This window comes from Myripristis murdjan, chromosome 1 (assembly GCF_902150065.1).
Source record: "Myripristis murdjan chromosome 1, fMyrMur1.1, whole genome shotgun sequence".
Lineage (NCBI taxonomy): Eukaryota > Metazoa > Chordata > Actinopteri > Holocentriformes > Holocentridae > Myripristis > Myripristis murdjan.
In genome coordinates this window covers 18,364,910-18,383,916 of record NC_043980.1, presented here as the reverse complement: position 1 = coordinate 18,383,916, position 19,007 = coordinate 18,364,910, and the positions used below count along the sequence as shown (strand labels likewise).

At 43.9% G+C, this 19,007-nt stretch overlaps 1 protein-coding gene across 2 annotated transcripts in view; it reads right to left on the bottom strand.

Annotated features, from left to right (window-relative positions):
- The window catches only part of LOC115372688 (PRELI domain-containing protein 1, mitochondrial-like), a 69,731-nt gene that overhangs the window by 43,073 nt on the left and 7,651 nt on the right, over positions 1-19,007 (bottom strand). The gene's annotated exons all lie outside the window — the stretch shown is intronic.

The following is a 19,007-nucleotide window of genomic DNA, read 5'->3' as shown; positions in this document are numbered from 1 at the left end:
GTGCCCATATAAAGAAAAGCTGTGTCATAGGCCTAGCTCTGTGTAGCTTAGCTGAGAGACATTGTGTCGGCCATTTTGTGTGCATATAAAGAAAAGCTGTGTCATAGGCCTAGCTCTGTGTAGCTTAGCTGAGAGACATTGTGTCGGCCATTTTGTGTGCATATAAAGAAAAGCTGTGTCATAGGCCTAGTGGTGCTAGTGTGTGGTTCCATAAGATTTTGAGAGGCAAACTTTTTCTTGCTGTGACAAAGGAAAATTATTTCACTTATGTGTGTGTGTGTGTGTGTGTGTGTGTTTTTTTTTTTTTTTTTGTAGTTGTAAGGTTTTATTTGCATGGAGCTGAGTTTGTGATATATGTTGTTGAGCTGTGTGTGTGTGTGTGTGTGTGTGTGTGTGTGTGTGTGGCTTGTGTGTGCAGTCAAAGAGCAGATATATGCAAAGCTGTGCTAGTGTTTGGTTTGAGAGGAAAACTTTCTCTTGCTGTGTGAAGAGGGAAAATTATTGGACTTGATGATGAGTTGTTGCAGGTGTGTGTGCTTTTTGGTAGTTTTAGATCAGGTTTTATTTGCATGGAACTGAGTTAGTGATATGTACTTGAGCTGAGTGTGTGTGGCTTTGTGACAGAGCTATATCTGCTCTTTGAATGTACACCAGTCATAGCTTTGCTAGTGTGTGTGTGTGTGTGTGTGTGTGTGTGGTTCAACCAGATTTTGAGATGAAAACTTTCTCTTGCTGTGACAAATGAAAATTATTTGACTTGGTGTGTGTGTGTGTGTGTGTGTGTGTGTGTGTGTGTGTGTGTGTGTGTTCTTTTTTTGTAGTTTGATATAAGGTTTTATTTGCATTGAACTGAGTTTGTGATATATGTTGTTGAGCTGAGAGTGTGTGGCCTGTGTGTGTGTGTGTGTATTCAAAGAGCAGGTGTAGCTGAGAGACATTGTGTCGGCCATTTTGTGCCCATATAAAGAAAAGCTGTGTCATAGGCCTAGCTCTGTGTAGCTTAGCTGAGAGACATTGTGTCGGCCATTTTGTGCCCATATAAAGAAAAGCTGTGTCATAGGCCTAGCTCTGTGTAGCTTAGCTGAGAGACATTGTGTCGGCCATTTTGTGCCCATATAAAGAAAAGCTGTGTCATAGGCCTAGTGGTGCTCGTGTGTGGTTCCATAAGATTTTGAGAGGCAAACTTTTTCTTGCTGTGACAAAGGAAAACTATTTCACTCGTGTGTGTGAGTGTGTGTGTGTGTGGTTACAAGGTTTTATTTGCATAGAACTTATTTTGTGATATATGTTGTTGAGCTGTGTGTGTGTGTGGCTTGTGTGCATTCAAAGAGCAGATATAGGCAAAGCTGTGCTAGTGTTTGGTTTGAGAGGAAAACTTTCTCTTGCTGTGTGAAGAGGGAAAATTATTGGACTTGATGATGAATAATTGCATTTTTTTTTTGTGTGTGTGTATTCTGATATCAGGTTTTATTTGCATGGAACTGAGTTTGTGATATGTACTTGAGCTGAGTGTGTGTGGCTTTGACAGAGCTATATCTGCTCTTTGCATGTACACCAGTCATAGCTTTGCTAGTGTGTGTGTGTGTGGGTGTGTGCGGTTCAACCAGATTGTGAGATGAAAACTTTCTCTTGCTGTGTGAAGAGGGAAAATTATTGGACTTGATGATGAGTTTTTGCATGTGTGTGTGCTTTTTTGTAGTTTGATATCAGGTTTTATTTGCATGGAACTGAGTTAGTGATATGTACTTGAGCTGAGTGTGTGTGGCTTTGTGACAGAGCTATATCTACTCTTTGCATGTACACCAGTCATAGCTTTGCTAGTGTGTGTGTGTGTGTGTGTGTGTGTGTGTGTGTGTTTCTTTTTTTGTAGTTTGATATAAGGTTTTATTTGCATGGAACTGAGTTTGTGATATATGTTGTTGAGCTGAGTGTGTGTGGCTTGTGTGCATTCAAAGAGCAGGTGTAGAGTGTCATAGTTGGGCTGGTGTGTGGTGTAATAACATTTTGAGAGGAAGACTTTTTTGCTGTGTGAAAAAGGAAAGTTATTTGTTTTGATGATGAATAGTTGCATGTGTTTTTTTGTGTAGGTTTATATCAGGTTTTATTTGCATGGAAGTGTTTTGATATATGCAGTTCAGTTGACTGTGTGTGGCTTTTGTGTGCATTCAAAGAGCAAATAGTTGTGTCATAGGCATAGCTGTGTCAGTGGTTGGTCCAATATGATTGTAAGAGAAGGTCTTCCTTGTGAGACAAGGAAATTATTTGATTCAATATTGATAATTGTAAATTTTTATTTTTATTTTCATGCGGGCGTGTGTGTCTTTTGCTGTATGCAGGAACTGTAGTTTGTGATGTATTTAGTTGGGTGTGTCTGTGTCCACCGGTATGGCTAAGCTGTGAGATGTTGTCAGCCACTTTCTGTGTAATGGGGAAGCAAATAATGTAATTAGGATGCCAGTTTGCTGGTTTATTATGATTTTGAGAGGAAAAGGTTTTCTTAAGATGTGTCTCTGTTTTGAGCAGCACAGTCGTGTTGTTGGCCATTTTTTTTTCGATTACTTGAACACAATGTGGATGCTGGTTTGTGTCTTAAGCATTTTATAGAGAGAAAGACCTTATTTAAAATTAAAACCTAAAAATTTCCTACAGCTAAGTGTATTCAGGATGCTTTCAGTAACGTTCTGTTCAATTAAATGTGTTGTTTTTTTCTACTAGACAAGTAATGTTTAAATCAAACATGTTTTGTTTAATTTACAGATATTGATATCGATTGGCTGTGAGATCTGGTGTTGTCTTTGCTTTGGCTGCTATTGAGAGCGACTGACCTGCGACTGACCTGCGATTGACCGGCGAGCTACCTGCACCTACATCTGTGATCGTCTGATCCAGAACCACTTAACACATATTACATTTGTTCCATTTAAAAACACACACATAACTAATTGTTAATCAACACACATATTTGCACTCCTTCAACACACAGACACATACAGACACACACAGACACACACACACACACACACACACACACACACACACACGCACTGCCAAGGTAAGTTGAAACGTTTGTGTATTTGAAGGCTGACCTTGTCTGGGAAAGCATTGTTTGTGAGTATGATTGGCACAGATTCACTTGAATTTTTAAAGTTTCTTTGAACTTTGGAGGAAATTTTATTTTATTTTTTTGTTTGTTTGTTTGTTTGTTTTTCATTCCTAGATGCCCCGTGCCAAGTCCCACCGGCGGGCCCAGGCCCTGAAGCAGAGGATGGCGCAGCCGCTGCCATGGACCCCCCAGCCGCCTGTCCCCGAGTTCGTTGCTCGTAAGTATCAAACAGTTTGTTTATTTTTTTTTAATGTTTAACTGATGCATTTTGAATGTTGTGTGAAGAAGTACGAATTTTGTGTCATCATACTTAACTTTGTTGTCAACCACACAGGGCGCGGTACAGGGTACCGCCATCGCGTGCGGAGATGGCCGACTTCGAAGCTGACCCAGCGCAGCTTCAAGTTGGTCACTCCTGCCCTGCAGCCGGACCAGAAGGTATTAGTTTTTCTTTTTCAGAAACACAGTGCTTGTCGTAAGAAGTCGGTGTCTGTGTTCTAAAGCCGTGTCTCTGTCGTTGCAGATGGTGTTCGTCGTGGGAGACTCCCACCTGCGGGCCCTGGTGGATGGGATCGTCGCGATGCCGGAGGTACCTCTCTCTTTCTCTTTTCTCTCTGTTCCAGGTGCGCATGCAGCAGAGCTGAGGACGGAGGTGTCCCACGCCGCTCTCCCCTGGACCCCGGACGTGGTGTGTGTGCTCGCCCCGAGCAACAACCTGACAGCCAGCAGGAACATCGGAGAGGCGTCGCTGGACTTCGGTGCTCTCCTGGCTACAGTTTGCAACCGCTGGGCGAAGGTGTGTTTAATTTGCAGTTGGCAGTATTTGTTTTGTCCTGTGCTGTCACAGTAAGCGTGTGTTTTCACATGTGCTTTTTTAGAAACCTAAATGTGATTCTAAACGTGATTTTTTTTTGTGTGTGTAGGTGTTCGTGCTGGACTTCCCTCCACGCCTGAACATCGAGCCTGGCCTGCAGGAGCTGTTCCGCCAGGAGTTCCGCCGTGTCGCAGCACGCATGGGTACGTCTTAGTTTTGGTCATCAGTTTGATTATAACTGACGTATCGTGAACCTAACCTCATATGTTTTACATGAGTGTATTTATTACCAGAATGTATAATATTTCTCACTTTTGCGGCAGGTCTCCCATACGTGTCTGTGGCAGAGCACCTCCCTCTGGACCGTTTGGAGCTGTGGAGCCGTGACGGTGTAAGTACAGCATACTTTGTTGTTGTGACATGACACATGGAGGAGTTGAAGGTTTCCATTTTCGATACACAAGCTGAGCGCAATGTGTTCTGCGTTTCACTGTTTTCCAGGTGCACCTCAGCGACAGCGACGGAACGCCGATCCTGGTCCAGGCCCTGTGGGACGCCGCGGTCCGCCAGCTGACTCCTCCTCCTCCTCCTCCTCCCTCGGTGCCCCCCCGGACATCGCCTCGTGCCAGGGTCTCCCCCGTGCTGGTTGTGACAGGACACAGCCCCGCGCCCCGCCACCGCGACCCACTGGAGTGGACCGTCGTCGGACAGGAGGGCAAGGTAATGTGTTTGAGTCATTTTCTGGCTGTACATTTGTGCATCTTTTCTGGTTTTACGCCTTTATTTTGTGTGTGTGTGTGTGTGTGTGTGTGTGTGTGTGTGTTTTTTTTAATGGTGATAATTGTTTTTTGTTGTGGTTTTTAAGATTCGAGCATCTCCGGTGCAAGAGTCTGTCCTCCCGTCCAACCCCGTCTGGTTCAGTGGCGACATCCTGGATGCCATGGAGAGGGTTTCGCCATCCTCGGACAGCGACGTCACTGCCCTTCTGCCAGCTGGCCAGGTAAACTGCCTGATAATTACATTTATATATTAGTTCTGACTTTAAGGTGTTTCTGTTAAGTTATAAAATGTTAAATGGGTTTGCCTCTAATGTTTTCCCTTGTCTCTGTGTGAGTGTGTGTGTGTGAATGGTTGTGAGTTTTTCCGAGTGCGTGCTGTGTCTTTTTGAGTCAGGTCATCATGCTGCTGGTGGTTGTGTGGCTCAGGTCCCAGGCTGCTCCAGTACATGTGGCTCCCCTCGGCATCCGCATTCCTCATCCACCAACTGTTTTTACATTTTTTCCTTTATATTATACATATAGATCTTTTGTTGTGTTTTTTTTTTTTTCTTTGCTTGCAAAGTCTATTGTACGTGTGTATGTCCTGGACAAAATTGAATTTAAGACTGCATTTAACAAGGTTTGTTTTCCTTCTTTTAGACTTCCCGTGTGAGGCGTTCGCCGAAAGGTGTTGCCACAAGGCGTAGAGGAGGAAAGCGGCAGGTTGGTATCATATTTAGTATGTGAGCTATGTGGATTGTTTTTGTCGTATTTTGATAACACGTGCAGAACCCGAATGAATGAGTGCATTATTGAAATGAGTCTTTTGTCTTCCCCTATCTTTTTTAGGTGCTGGCAACACCTTCACCTGCCCGTGTCACCGTGCCTGCCTCCGGGCCCAGACCAGCGGTGCAGCAGGTTTGTCTTTGTTTAAATATAATATGTGAGTTATCGTTTTGAGAGGTTGCAGGGAAATGGTTCTCCTGTGATTTAGTGAGACCTTGTTTGATTTTTTTTTTTTTTTTTTTGTCTTGTGTCAGGTGGAGTCGTCCAGCGTGGTGCCAGGGGTGGTCGTCGTCCGGGAGGAGCTCGCCGCAGCGTGCCCAGCCGTCCCGGAGGTGCTGCAAAGTACTTTTTATAACGTGCAGAACCCGAGTGAATGAGTGCATTATGTAAATGAAGCTTTTTTTCTTCCCCATCTTTTTTAGGTGCCGGCGAGACCTTCACCAGCCCGTGTGACCGTGTCCGCCTCCGCGCCCAGACCAGCGGTGCAGCAGGTTTGTCTTTGTTTAAATATAATATGTGAGTTAGCATTGAGAGGTAGCAGGAAAATGGTTCTCCTGTTTTCATATTTGTCTGTTGTGTACATTCTGTTTTATCAAGTTATTCTCAGTTGCACTGAGTATTATTTACACTGTGTATTCAGTTGTTTACACTATTTAGTCTGTTGTTTACATTCTGTTTCATCTAGTTACTCTCAATTGCACTCATTATTATTTAGCTCTTGTTTTTTAGCACTAGTTATATAGACCATATCGCACTAGTTATGTAGACTATATTTAATTTTTAAACGGTCCCACAATTCCATCTCTGCTGTAATCCGGAAGCCAAGCAACGACATTTCATTGCCAAAATCTCACTGCTGTGTTTTTTTTTGTTTTTTTTTTTTATCAGGTGGAGGCGACAGCCCAGGAGTCGGCCAGCGAGGTGCCGGGGGTGGTCGTCGGTCGGGAGGAGGTCGCCGCAGCGGGCCCTGCCGTCCCAGAGGAGCGACAGAAGATCTTCAAAGCTAAGGCTGTTTTTGTTCCTTCTATTTGTGTTAGAGATGTTAAGTCAGAGTCTAGCGCTAATGCTGTGGCAACAGGGTCTAACATAGATAGCAGCAGGATTAGGCTAGCTAAAGTTGTGCGCGGGTCGTTTCATCAGGGAAATGCCCGATTTGCGTATGCAGGTGTGCAGTGTATGGCTATAGCTTTGGTCAGCTTAGCCAAACACACAGTGAGGAGCGCGTTCTCGTGGGACAGGCTGGATCTGGATCGCGCGTTGGTTGAAGGTGATGAGTTGTACACGAGTTTGCGTGACCTCAACATCTTCAGCCATGTGTCTAATCTGCTGTCTGTGCCAGATTTGCCACAACAGCTGGAGTTAGACGGACAGTTGTTTAGGTTCGGTTTTGGTGACACGGTGTTAGGCGAAGTAGGCGTGACCGAAGGTGAATACATCGATTTCGGTGTATTCATCAGCTTGCGTAATGGACTGGAGAGAATCTTCAGTCAATACACCACATGTCTTTTGACAATGTGCGGAAACACCACTGCCATCGTGCGTGAGGGTGGACGGTTCGCTGTGGTGGACAGTCACTCACGCAGTAACACTGGCTTGTTACACCACAATGGTACAAGCGTGGTTCTGCATTTCGCCTGTCTTGACGACCTGCACCACTACATCTGTCGTTTGGCCGACAGTCTCCGTTCGAGGGAGAAGCTCTTTGAGCTGTGTGGTGTGACGGTCAGCACGGGTGCAAGTCCAGCGCGGTCTGGTGTGTCTGTGGAGAGTCTCATCACTGGGATGAGCGCTGCTCCAGCACCAGAGTTTAGTGTGCTCACTGAGGCTGAGAGAAAAAGTGAGGTGTCTGCAGGCGTTTGTGTGCCTGAGTGTGGTGTCAGCATTGCCGCAAGTCCGGCACTGTCTGGCATTTCTGTTTTTAGTTTCTCCAGTGAGGTGAGCAGCGGTTCAGCGGCAGAACCAACAGTGGCTAATGGCAGAAAGCGTGTTATTTCTTCCGGCACTTGTATGTCGAAGAAATCCAAGAGTTTCGATGTCCGAGAGGTTAATTTGGACGTCGAATTTGTTAGCGAGGTGAGAAGCGAAGAGCTGGTCTTCCATCCCCTCGGCTTAGATGTTTGTCGTGCTTTATGCACAAAGTTGAACGTCGATTGCGTGAAGGTTGTTAGTCCGGTAGCCACAGAGGAGGGGTTATTGGGTGTTCCTTGTAGCAAAGAGAGGATTGTTGCTGATGGGAACTGCTTCTTCAGAGCCATCTCTCAGGCGGTGAGTGGTTCTCAGAAGCACCATCGTAGGATTAGGTTAGCTGTGTGTAAAGAGTTAGAAAGGAACACTGATAGATATCAGAGTCTTTTGAGGACTGGGTACTCCTCTGTGTTAGAGTACATTGAGCAGTCCAGGATGAGGCGTGTCGGCAGTTGGGCCACAGAGGTGGAAATTCAGGCGACAGCCGACTGGTTAGGCGTTAGTGTGTTTACGTTTCATGACGGACGTTGGATAAAGTATAGCTGTAGTAGTAAGCATTTGTCAGTGGAGTGTGTTTATTTAGAGAATGTCATGGGGCAGCATTTTGAGAATGTTGTTTGTGTGTGTAATCCTGGACTGCAGAGTTGCTATGGGTGTTGTAAAGTTAGTGAAGTTACAGGTTACAATGTAAGATCTAGAATGATGGATGTTGTAGATAGTGACAACACAGCGGTTAGGTGTAGTGATGTCGTAGGTTCTGTTGTAGGTGTAGAGGATAGTGACACGGTTGTGGAGGCTGCTAGTCAGGTAGTGTCAGGTAGAATGACTGTGAAGTCAAAGTATCTGAGGCAGAAACAGAGGAAGCAGGAGAAGTTCAATATGCCACTTAGGGAGAAACGTCAGTTAAGAATTAGGAAGATCTATCAAGAAAGTGTAGTGTTCAGGGAGAAGGCAAAGTTGTGTAGTGTAGGGAAATATAGTAAGAATTTGCCCCACAGAGAGAGAGTTAAAGAGTTGAGCGTTAGTAAATACAGGGAAAGCGTAGAGCACAGGGAAAGTGTTAAAGCCAGGAGTGTGGGCAAATATAGGGACAGTGTTGAGCATAGGGAGACAGTTAAGACCAAGAGTTTTGAAAAATATAGGGACAGTATTGAGCATAGGGAGAGAGTAAAGGCCAGGAGTTTGGGCAAATATAGGGACAGTATTGAGCATAGGGAGACACTTAAAGAAAGGAGTAAGAGTAGGAGTAAGGGAAAGTATCATCATAGTTTAGAGCATAAGCAGAGAGTTATATCCAGGGTGAGATTAAGCAGAAAGAAGAAGGTGGAGAAAGCAAAAGATTTTGGTTTTGTCATGGAGCAGTTTTTGGAGAAGGTTAGAGATGGACCAGATTTTGTGTGCTGTGTGTGTCATAGGTTGTTGTTTACGTCTCAGGTGCTGAGTTGTGATAGGGCAGTTTATAGTGGAAGTTCAGCGACAGCTGGTATTGCAAATAGGTGTATAAGTGAGCATTATTTGCATAGGTGTAATGAAGAGTGTGTTGCGCCGTGTTCGTTGGTTTCATCGCGCGGTCAGCTGTGGATTTGTCATACGTGTCATCGTAAGCTTAGTGCAGGTGAGATGCCAGCTGAATGCTGGGTTAATAACTTGGACCTTGATCCCATTCCTGCTGAACTGGGATCTTTGAATAGTTTAGAACAGCATCTGATTGCGTTACATATTCCATTCATGAAGATGTTGGCACTGCCTAAAGGTGGGCAGAATGGAGTACATGGACCAGTGACATGTGTTCCAGCCAACATTGTTCAGACTGTGAATGTGTTGCCTCGTTCGAGTATGGAGGGGTCTCTGCTTCAGGTTAAGCTGAAGCGGAAACTCACATATAAAGGGCATTATGAGTACCAGTTTGTGGATACGTTGCGTGTAAGACAGGCGCTAGAGTATTTAAAGAGGACAAATATTCATTATAGAGACATTGAGTTTAATGAGGACTGGATTAATGAGTTTGTTAGGGAAGAAGATAGGGAGAAGGAAGAGGCCGAGTCAGGCAGTGAGGATGAGGCTCAGGGTAGGTCAGGGCAGGTTACGGTTCAGAGTGAAATGTGTGAGCTAGCGGAATCAGCAGACATAGGACAGGATGAACTGTTACATGACAGACAACAGCACTGCATGTTTCAGGACACTTGTCTTATGCCTGTTGATATTGGTCAGGAAGCTTTAGATCAGTATTTTAAGGATATATTGAATATTGCGCCTGCAGAAGGGAATAGTCCAGTTAGAATGCTTTCTGACCACACGAACGAGGCAAAGTGTTTCCCCGTGTTGTTCCCCGCGGGTGATAAGACTTTTCATGATGGTCGGTGGCACGACTTGACGTTGGCGCGTTATCTTAATAATAGGATTATGCATGCCGACGGTCGTTTTGCGCGTAATGTAGAGTATATATTTTTCGCTCAGTACGTTTCGGAGTTGGACAAGGTTGTGTCCAGTGTTTCTGTTGCGTTACGTAAGGATAAAGGAGGTCAGAGGCCTCAACGGGTTAGTGAGGAAATGTTGGCAGATGCGGACGCCTTGAAGCAGTTGTTGGCGTGTGATGATGGGTTTAGGTTTCTTAAACCCATTAGAGGAACTCCGGCCTTCTGGCAGTCTGTCCAGAAGGACGTGATGGCTTGTGTGCGACAGTTAGGCATTCCGACGTGGTTTTGCTCGTTTTCGTCTGCGGATATGCGCTGGCAGAATCTTCTGACCAGCATCCTGAAACAGGAAGGCAGATCGCAGACGGTAGAGGATTTGGAGTGGGCTGATAGGTGTGCGTTGTTGCGACGTAATCCTGTGACCGCAGCGCGGATGTTTGACTACAGGTGGCATTGTTTTCTGAAAGAGGTTCTCATGTCTCCCTGTCAACCAATCGGCAAAATAATCGATTACTTTTATAGGGTCGAATTTCAACAAAGAGGCTCACCACATGTACACTGTTTATTTTGGATCGAGGGTGCTCCCCAAATTGATAAAAACACAGATGAGGAGGTAGTAAAATTTATCGACCGTTACGTTACATGTGAGCTACCCTCAGATGATGACACACTATTGGACACGGTGTCATCTGTTCAAACACATTCCAAACGACATTCAAAGTCATGCAGAAAACACAAAACGACATGTCGTTTCAATTTTCCAAAACCTGTTTCTGCGCGTACATTCATTTGTAGAATGCGGGAGTGCAAGTGTGATAAGAAGAAGAAGGAGACAGGTGAGGCTGAATCTAATTCAGAAAACAAGCCAGCCTGTAAATGTTTTGAGGATAGGGATAGGATGCCAAAAGAGTTTGCTCATAAAATTCTTGAAGATGTCAAGAAAGCTGTGGAACGCGATGTGCCTCCTGCTAGTGTAGAGGATTTGTTTCGTAGTTTGCGCATTAATCAGGAGATTTTTGAGCGGGCTTATAGGCGTTTAGAAAAGAAACATAAGGTTGTCTATAGGAGAGGGGTGAACGAGGTTTGGGTTAATCAGTATAGTAAGCAGTTGTTGAAGTGCTGGAACGCAAACATGGACATTAGCTTTGTCACCGACGCCTACGCAGTAGTGATATACATAATATCGTATATTACGAAAGCAGAGAGAGAAATTGGCCTATTATTGACTAATGCCCAAAAAGAAGCAAAAAAACAAGGGAATCTCTCTGCCAAAGAAGCCCTGCGGAAGCTGGGCAGTGTATATTTACACAATAGGGATGTTTGTGCGCAGGAGGCGGTGTATAGGCTAACGAACATGCACCTTCGGGAGTGTTCCAGAAAGGTTGTGTTTGTGCCGACAGGCAGTAGGATAGTTAGAATGAGTTTGCCCCTCAGTGTGTTGAGGCAGATGGCGGCCTCCCGTGATCTACGGGAGGAGGATATGTTTATGGTTAGTATTGTAGATAGGTATAGGAATAGGCCTGACAGCGTAGTGTTTGACAACATGTGTATGGCTACCTTTGCATCTGAGTATCGTGTTCTCAGCAAAAATGAAATGTCTAAAGACAGAATTGAACTTAAGAATGACTTAGGATTCATTCTTAGGAGAACACGCACTCAGTTTGCAGTGGTGCGATACATGCGTTTTAATTTGGATAGAGAGGAGGAGGCACATTTTCAGAGCCTGTTGCAGTTGTTTCTTCCTTATAGAACTGACTCAGACCTCAAACCTGAAGGCTTTGAGCTGTTTGAGCAGTTCTATAACGATGGTGAGGTGATGTTTAGCGACGGCTCTGTACATTCGGTTCACGACGTCGTCGATGAGAATAGGGCCAGGTTTGAGGTCAATTGTCCTCACCTGGAGTTAGCCCAGGAGATAGCTGCGCAAAATAACGGTGTAGATGAGGATGTTTGGGGTGAGCTTTGTCCTGAACAGGAAGCGGAACGCCTTGAGGGTTTAGAAGAGATGAGGCAGCAGCGGGAAGGTGAGTTAGCTGAGGAACAGCTAGTTGAGTCGTTAGTGAATGTGCCGGACTTGATTGTTGGTGGCAGACAGGTAGCGCGGTTAGAGAGAAACAGGTCCATTTTATCTAGAACTGAGGGTTTGGCGCTTGTTAGGTCTCTGAATGAGACACAGCTTGCTGTTTTTTATAGGGTGAGACACTGGTGTCTGCAGAAGGTGATGGGTAAAAACCCAGAGCCTCTGCGTGTATTTGTGACAGGTGGTGCAGGGACGGGGAAAAGTCATTTAATTAGGGCTATTCAGTATGAGGCAGCGCGGCTGCTGTCAACACTTTGTGATCAACCAGACGATATCTGTGTTTTGTTAACTGCTCCAACAGGAATAGCTGCATACAATTTGAATGCAGCAACAATTCATCACACATTGAGTATTGGCAAACAGGCTAGTTTACCTTACACCCCTCTGGGTGAAGATAAACTAAACTCTTTGCGAGCAAAATTAAGTCACCTCCAAATTTTAATCATAGACGAAATCAGTATGGTTAATCACAACCTGTTGGCTTATGTCCACGGTAGATTAAGGCAGATTAAACAGACAGGCGACTTTTCCCCATTTGGTAACGTTAGTGTGATAGCTGTCGGAGACTTCTATCAGTTGCCTCCCGTTAAAGGGAAGCCTCTGTATAGTAGTCCTGTTGGTGTGGACCTGTGGTGTAATTTCAGCATCGTGGAGCTGAAAAAGATAGTTAGACAGAAGGATAGTGCGTTTGCTGAAATGCTTAATAGGTTAAGAGTGCGTTCCAGGGCCACCCCAATGTTAGATAGCGACGTTGAAATGTTGAAGATGCGCGAGACCGGCGAGGTGAGCTCAGCCTTGCATATCTTTGCGACGAATAGGCAAGTAAGTGAGCACAACCTAAATTATCTGTTTGACTGTTGTCCTGATTATGTCACCATTGAGGCGCAGGATTTTGTGACTAACAGGACAACAGGGAATTTGGAACGGATGCCCGGGCATCACGGCGTTGCGGCGGACACGTCTCTACCGGAGACTTTGTGTATAGCGAGGAACGCGCGGGTCATGTTGTGCAAGAACGTGGATGTTGCGGACGGCCTGGTCAATGGAGCATGTGGCACGGTTACTCAGGTAGTTTTTGGAGAGGATTCCACGTTTCCTCTCACTGTGTATGTTAGATTTGATGATGAGAAAATTGGTTCAGATAGGAGGAAAAACCGTGCACATGCAGCAGTAGAATGCCTGCAGTCTACTGCCATTGATCCAGAGGAGGATAGAGCCACTAAGCGTGGCGGTTTGCGTCGTCAGTTTCCTCTTAGGTTAGCGTGGGCTTGCACTGTTCACAAAGTGCAAGGACTCACTGTGGACGAGGCGGTAGTGTCTTTGAAGAGGGTGTTTGCACCGGGGCAGGCATATGTAGCGCTTAGTCGCGTTAGGGCCTTGTCTGGACTGATCATCGAGGATTTTTCAGAGAGGGCAATTTATTGCAAGAACGCCATAAAGGAGGCCTTGGATAGCATGCCTCCATTTTTGATTGAGCAGCCAGAGCCTTCATTAAATACACACAGTTTCTCTGTGTATTTAATGAACGTTCAAAATTTAAGTCGCCACTTGGTAGATTTGGTGTCTTGCACACAGCATTTACAGCTTACCTGTATTGCTGTGACAGAAACGTGGCTCACTGCACAGTCCTCATTAGACAGTGTCCAAATTGAAGGTTACACTTTCCACAATCGTCCTCGTGGCTTGTGTTACAGCAGCAGTAACCCCAAATTGTTAGAGCTAAAGAACCTAGAACATGGTGGAGTTGGTTTGTATAGCGTAGATAATTTGGACTGTGATATTCTGCAGGTGCCCGATTTGAATCTGGAGTGTTTGGTGTGCCTGTGCAACAAATTCAACATATTGTTGGCAGTAATTTATCGTCCACCGTGTTATCCAATTACTTTATTCAAACAAAATCTGGGGAAGTTACTTGATTGGTTACATCCAATCAGTAACACAATTGTAATAATGGGGGATTTCAATGAGAACATTTTAAAAACATCCTCAATTTGCAAATTTATGGGTGAAAAAGGATTTAGTCAGCATGTAACACAAGAAACTACAGAGAAGGGGACACTAATTGATCACGTTTATGTTAAAACAACACAGTATAATGTGGAGTGTGCAGTGATGCCCACGTATTTTAGTGATCATGAAGGTGTTGCATGTAGTTTTAGTGTCAACGATGATCAGGGGTTAGTTGTTGACTTGGAGGAGGTAGAGGGCCTCTTCGAGTCAGACGTGGATTTTGATGAGGGTTAGGTTGGTTTGTTTGGCAAAGGAGGCAAACAATGAATTCACACGACCGGTGTAAATTCTTTGTTTGATGAGTCAAACGGAGCTACATTGCAGTGTCCCGGTGCAAATGTTAGTGTTGTCGCGTTTGCGTGTTGGTTCAGAGGAAACTGACTTGTAGTGTGTTGTGTTGTTCATGGTGTGTACATTGGCTACCACCATGAATGTTGTCTTTTTAGAGCCTGTCCCACTGTAATTGTATAGATTGTTATTTATTGTCATTATTTATGGTATTTATATCGTGTATTTATTGGGATTTTAGATTATGTATTGATGATGCGGTATTGATGATCACGGTTAGATTTTAGATTAAGCCAATCATGTGTTCCAGGTATAATTAGAGAAGGTTTAGTTGTGAGCATCATGTGTAGGGACGTATATCATGGAATCATGTGTCACAGGTTTATGGATGTGTTAGTCTCTGTTTGCCACGTGTTAGCTGTTGGTCTCTGTTTAAAGTTTAAATGTGAAGAGTTCATTTGCAAAAACAGATAAAAGCCATTCTTAAAATGGATACACTGTTTCACTGATACTGCTTGGAGTACACACACACACACACACACACACACACACACAAAGCATGATTTAGGATAATAAACATTATGCCAGGCTAAGTAAAGATATAAATAATAGAAATAATTTATTTCTATTATTTATATGTTTACTTAGCCTTACTTTATATTTATTTCAAATAAATATAAAGTAAATTTTAATACAATTCAAAAAAGTTTAAAAAGGTTTAATAAACTCAAATGGGGATCTGTTTTTGCAAATGAGCTCTTCATGTATATCTGTTAAAATTTTAAATGTATATCTGTTAAAATTTTAAATGTATGTCTGTTTAAAGTTTAAATGTATATAGTTCTGCATGTTTGAGTCCATGTCACCTTCATGTGTACTGTCTGTACACAAGAGGTTCACTTTCAACACTGAAGTGTTCCCTCTGGTGTGCATGAACTCAGAGCAAATCTGTTGTGGCGCAACGAGGCACAGACTCCCCATTCTGTACGCCTGAGCTGCCACAACAGGACAGTTATTTAAAAAAAAAAAAAAAAACTTCTGTTTGCAGTGGTCTGTTTTCCAGGTTTTCTGCTCCCATTTGTGTCCCCCATTCTTATCTTTTCTGTCTCTCTATGCCTCACCAACTTTACACAGTTGGGTGGCCCTGTCAACAAATTGTAGTTACTTTAATTAGTGTACTATGAGATGCGGTTAGTCAGTGATGTTTGCTTCAAAATGTTCTTTTTTTACTCTGAGGGGAACTTCCTGGTTGAAGATGCTACTGTGGTGCAGCGTCCCCAACTTCCCTACCTCCCAAGTGATGATGATGTCGCCTTGTAGCAAGTGGCATCGTGGGACAGAGACAGCACATGCATTGTACCTATGTCCTGTCAAAGTAGTTCAGATGAACTTTAGTCTCAGTATTGTAGGTCTGGGACATGAGATGTATGAGGTAATAGTTAAAAATGTAATCCTATCTTAATTGTAGTTTGTTATCTGTGTTTACAACATCTATTGCACGTCTGTCCGTCCTGGGGAGGGATCCCTCCTCTGTTGCTCCCCTGAGGTTTCTTCCTATTTTTCTCCCTGTTAAAGGGGTTTTTTAGGGAGTTGTTCCTCATCCGATGTGAGGGTCTAAGGACAGAGGATGTTGTATTTTTCTGTAAAGCCCTTTGGGACAAATTTGTATTTGTGATTCTGGGCTATACAAATAAATAAAATTGAATTGGAATCCAGGCCTATGCTATTTTATTTTTCTTACATGAACAATACATGAAGTACAGCCATGATTTTTCTAAATGTTTGTAAATAAATAACTAAACTGTACTGAGAAAAAATGTCAATGACTAAAAGTAAAATGCAATCATCAAAACATTTACATGTAAATGAAATTGAATTGAAAAATAAATTTTATATTCTAAAGTACAAAATGTTGTCTGTCATACTGTTATGAATGAAGGTCCTTTCAGTGTATTGTGAAAAACAAGTCTGTTGTAATACTACTCCTGCTTTACTGTGTAATGCAATATTATATAACTATACAGAAGGTTATATGTATGAATTGTAATTGATTAAAACAGTATATTCACATGGGTAAAGAGATGACATGTAAACATGAGTAAATTATCCAGCATTGATGTTATCAAGAATGAAGAGATGACCAACAGAGGAGCTTATAATGTGTAAGTCATGAGTGTAATATTCCCTCAGCTGCATGTTACCCTGCCTGATGTTTGCTTTTTTTATGAACAAATTTAAAACCTCTTGAAGTATTGATGAGTTAGGATGAAGGACATAATGTCACCATTTTAAAGACTGTTTTTGAAAAGTAAACAGTTATTTGAGAGGTGTGAGGTTTTATTACCAAAATGTCAGAGGCATAACCCACATGGTTTGGGCAAAGTGTGTGTGTGTGCCTGTGTGTGTGTGTGTGTGTGTGTGTGTGTATTTGTGTGTTTTTGAGTGTGTGCGTGTGTGTGTATGTGTGTGCAGCTACGGCCTCGGTCTCTGTGTGTGTGTGTGTGTGTATTTGCTGCTGGCAGCTACGGCCTTGATACTCATGCCTGTGTGAGTGTATTTGTGTGTGTTAGATGTCGGGCTTGATGAGATCTACGTTTCGGCGTTGGTTTGGTCTTTCTATCACATTCCTGTGGGCCGCAGCGGCTGCCTTCGTGTGCCTTTGTATGCCTAGGTGACGCCAGCGAGCCCATTTTTGCACTTTGGGGGTCCGAGTTGCCATTTTATCGAATTTTTTGCCAGACCTGGGGTGCATGCAAAATTTGGTGAGTTTTTGAGCATGTTTAGGGGGTCAAATTAAGGGTTATTTAGACGTAATAATAATAACAAAAAAAAAGCTGCAAGCAGCAATGGACAGGCCTCGCACCCCACCGAACCCACATGCATGTGTGTGTGTGTTTGTGTGTGTGCGTGTGAAATGAGTACTAGCAGCTGTGTCATGGTCAGACCAAACTGCAGGAAGAAATCCTCATTCAATCCAATGGAGAAATTGTGCATGTGTGTGTGTGTGTGTGTGTGAGACATGATCCCCGCCCTGTGTCCACGCCATGAACGTGCAGACAATTTGTCCATTTTTTCATTTTTAAGGTATTTCTGGTGCTTTTATTTTGAAAGAGTTGGGGGCTTTTATTTTGAAAGGTCGAGGACTTCCTAGTGTGTGCTTGACATGAGGAATGGCAGCTTTGTCATTATAAGAGCAACATGCAAGCAGACAGTGGACTCCTCATTCAATCCAATGGAGAAATCATGAATGTGTGTGTGTGTGTGTGTGTGAGAGAGAGAGAGAGATATATAAGAGATACACAGCTGTGTCGCTGTGTTGCTGTCATGATCAGATGAAAATGACAGTCAAATCCTCATTCAATCCAATGGAGGGCTTTTATTTTGAAAGGTCGGGGACTTCCTAGTGTGTGCTTGACATGAGGAATGGCAGCTTTGTCATTATCAGAGCAACATGCAAGCAGACAGTGGACTCCTCATTCAATCCAATGGAGAAATCATGAATGTGTGTGTGTGTGTGTGTGTGTGTGTGTGTGTGTGTGTTTGTGAGACATGAGTCAGCTACGGCCAGCGCTGGCGCTGGCCGTAGCTGACTCATGTCGCTGTTTCGCTGTGTCATGATCAGACGAAAATGACAGTCAAATCCTCATTCAATCCAATGGAGGAATCGATGAAACCCACCCCTGTTTGAGGTCACGCCGCTCGGACATCGTTTGAGTTACAGACGCCATTTGAATTTGAAACGAGTCACAAGACTTGGCTCTGTAAATCTTGTATTTACATGATTTCGCTATCTTATACTGTTTTTGAGTTATGGCAGTTTTAGTTTGACTGTTTTCTCTGCTCCCGCTGACGGTTTATAATGGGTGTGTATTGCGGAACTGTCCGTTACCTAGAGTGAGTCACATGACCGGGCAGAGTGCAGAGGAGAGGACACCAGGGTCCAAAATGTTGGAAAAGTCTTCACAGCGGCCACAAACTTGTTCCAATTTAAAAGTTAATTACATATTTTTGTAGGAATTTCCGTCCTCTTTCGTGTGGCATAAGTTTCGAAGCCGTGCGACGTTTTCTTTAGACGCCAGGGGCCTAATTCGCGCCAAGTGTGCGCCTGTTTACACCAAACTCCATGGAAAAAACGATGCCCTCGAAGTCGGCGTTGCCGACTTCGAGGGCTTATAAATCCCAAACGTTTCGATTTAATAATAATTCCTTCAGAACTTTTGTTAAGCACAGTATCCTCTGTCATGTATTAGCGGTTCAAGCCGCTACCATTTACGGCCTCGGAGGAGATAAATTTTGTTCAACGCGCAATTTCGGGGCCCGACTTTTACTTTGAAAGGCAAATTGCGGACTTCCTGTTGAGTTTAGGTTGGGGGGGCGAGCGCGTGAAATCTCGGCCTTGATGAGACCTACATTTCGGCGCTGGTTTGGTCTTTCTATCACGTTCCTGTGGGCCGCAGCGGCCGCCTTCGTGTGCCTTTTTGTGCCTAGGTGGCGCTAGCGAGCCCATTTTTGCACTTTGGGGGTCCGAGTTGCCATTTTATCGAATTTTTCGCCAGACCTGGGGTGCGTGCCAAATTTGGTGAGTTTTTGAGCATGTTCAGGGGGTCAAATTACAGGTTATTTAGACGTAATAATAATAATAAGAAAAAAGAAACACGGCAAAAACAATAGACCCTCTCTCCGTTGGAGGGCGAGGGCCTAAAAAAAGAAGAAACGATACAAAAACAATAGGCCCTCTCTACGATGTAGGGCGAGGGCCTAATAAACCCTTTTCCACCTTTCCCTTGCA